We start from the raw sequence: 3,289 nt of genomic DNA on the forward strand, positions 1-3,289 counted from the left end.
GGCACGCAGTTTAAAAAACTGAAAATATATTTAATAATAATTGATATTGTGAAATATTATTAAGCACCCAGATCCACTTCGACCAAAAACGGCATCTCATTGCTTGTGTTATTTTAAATTTTTCTTTTTTCTAATTTTTGCATAAAACACTTAATCTTTTTTAATTGACATATTAATTTTTATCAAATATTTTATAAACAATGAAATTTTACCTTCGTGAAAAAAACTGTTATATAATATATTTATAGTTCTTATAAATAATATATTAATCGTATTATTTTGCAAACATAATATCTTATAATTTAAACTGAAAATCATATATAATCATATATGAACTTATATAGTCATATAAGATTATATATGATCAGATCAGATATTGCATCTCAAAGTATCCGATAGATGGCATTCGATGGGATCTGTTTCTCGTATTTAAAATTTGACCAACAGTGTTATAAGAATGGTATCAAAAGACACGGCACTGTCTCGCGCTATGAAGCGGCACAATTTTTGTATCAGTTGTATCGTGGAGTCCACTTTTATAATTAAGTGGCACACTTAAAAAATAAACTTTTGAAAATATTATAACAATGTTCTGAAACTTTACTTAAATATATATGTCCAGATTGACTGTGTCAGTTCGTATCTGATCATACCTGATCATATCTGATCAGAATATTAACATATACAATAATACCAGATCAGATATCCTCAGATCTGGCCAATTTCCATATCTGACCATATATGGCCAATCATATATGATTATATATGATCATATATGAATATTTTTTCCCCGAAATAAGGTTAAAAATATATATATACCCAGTTAAACATTTGTCAGCAAATTGTAACCAAATTGACACCAAATACGCGCAAACTTGGTTTCGATAAATCCGGTGCGATCTGTGTCTGCAATACGCTTGTGTTTTTTTGCTAGCAAAGCTTGTGTACATGACTTGACACCAAATTGACGCCAAATATCGAGCAAAACAGGGCAGCAAAAGTTCAACGGCAAATTTGCGCCATATTGTGAAACAAGGCTTGCCAACAAAAGCTCGACAGCAAATTTGTGCCAAATTGCGAGCAAACCTTGACGAAAGAACTTGACGCCAAATTGACACCAAATACCGAGCAAAGCTTGCCAGCAATCTATAACAAATTGTTGACAAATTGCTATCAAAGTTTGTTGACAAAACCCGACGCCAAAATAATATCAAATATCAAACAAGATTTTGAGAACAATACTTAACAGCAAATTGGCACCAAATACAGAGCAAATCTTGATGACACAGGTTGACGCCAAATTGCAGCAAGCATTGTTACGTAGCCATTAATAAATACTAAAATATATTTTTTTAAGGGAAAATTAAAAAACATTAAATTATAAAAAACATACCTATAATTTTTTATTGATTTACAATTTTATTGATTTATTGATAAATTATTTTATACATATGTTAAAGAAATCTTTATGTTTATAAAACATTATAAGACATTTATAAAGTCTACCGGTGGCAATAAAATAATTAACTTATATATTAATTACAGTAAATGTTATACAATGTAAATTTATAAATTTATAAAAATATCTTTATGGGAAATTGTTTTCCTCATCGTTCATTTTGGTTCTCATTGTTCTTATCACTATTCTCGCAATTTTCAAAGTTATCATTGTTGTCATCTGAATGAGCCTCGTTTGCCGGTGTGCTATTAATGTTAAATATATCTCGATAATTATCGTTATTCTCGAAATCAAAGTGTTCAGAGTAGAGGAGACCGGGGCTTAACTCAACACTATTTTTTTAAAGGCAATTTTTAATATTAATTAAAATTTTTAGGCAAATTCAATGATATATATTTAAAGAGTGTTCCTTCAGGTACAAAATTGATTTGGCATAAAAAAGCAGGCGAATGGTTTGAATTTACAGACCGATGCGGAGGGTTTACCGGACGCGTATTTAAATGTGATCGATAGGCGTCTAAAATTTAGAACAACTTTATGCGAGAGTTTATCCCCTCCTCTGGTTATACACCAGTCTCTATTATGTTAACCTTCCCACCTATGCCTCACTCATTCGCGACGTTTCGAACCGTGAAGTTGGTTGTTACAATGCGATATTCCGGTCTGCAATTGCTCTGTAAGTAAATCCATTAGTCATCTGATTTTAACATAGATAATTTACGCTTTTACCACATTGCGACTCCGTTTGATGGTACAGGTAGGGCTTTCGAATCTTTCTTACCCACCTGGTCTTTCAACCTGGCGAGATTATTTCTAAGATGCGAGGGATGTGGCAGCGAGTGCTTACCGGCGTATCTGGAATTTCGGCAACGGTACATCCATAGGATTTCAATCCTTGTTTTTTTTAAATTTTGACTGCGTCTTTTATACTTTGTTCGTCTATTGACTACGCCTATACTCGACGTTCTTTTTTATTATCTTTGTTAATCTTCGTATTGACTTTATGTAACTTTTAACGCTGACAGAGGAACACAAATAATGTGTCGAAACGTAACGTTAATATATATATATATATATATATATATCTATATATATTTTTATAAATTGTTCGCGCTTTGATTACCGCGCTTGGCTCTAATTGCCTCTCCTATTCACATTGTGTTAATCTAGAGAGCCTATATCTTTCTTTATTGTAACTTACGCAGGCTGAGAAATGCGTCTTCTTTCTTTCAAAGTATTAAATATCATTATGGACAGCACGTGGTCAAATCTTTTAAGCATTGGATTAAGTACAATAAGATCATTATCAAATGCAACCTTAGAATCGATTTCTTACGTAAATGCATTGAAAATAACGTCACACCTTCTCGCCACAATTAGAATTTTAACGAAGTTCGAGAACGATTGGTTCGAGCGTAGGGCAATGGGGAAATATAAACATTGTAAGCGCCGTTTCACCAGACAACTTCTACATATCGAACTCAGTGACACATATTGTTATGTTAAGGTTTGCGCACACACAAATTTTTAAAATATCGAAATCGTTATAACGGAGACATCCCGATGTCCATTATATATATATTATTTTTATAAATTGTTTGCGCTTTGATTACCGCGCTTGGCTCTAATGCCTCTCCTATTTACATTGTGTTAATCTAGAGAGCCTATATCTTTCTTTATTGTGAAAATACATTGTTTATTGTGTACTTAAAAAGTACAAAAATTCGGAAATAAAGTAGCTAGAACAACAATTATTTTAAAATAATGAGATAAAAAATTGTTGAACTTTCAATTATCTTCATCTAAAACTCATGTCTAAAAAACAATTAA

Source organism: Temnothorax longispinosus, chromosome 10 (genome assembly GCF_030848805.1).
Source record: "Temnothorax longispinosus isolate EJ_2023e chromosome 10, Tlon_JGU_v1, whole genome shotgun sequence".
In the NCBI taxonomy this organism is placed as follows: Eukaryota; Metazoa; Arthropoda; class Insecta; order Hymenoptera; family Formicidae; genus Temnothorax; species Temnothorax longispinosus.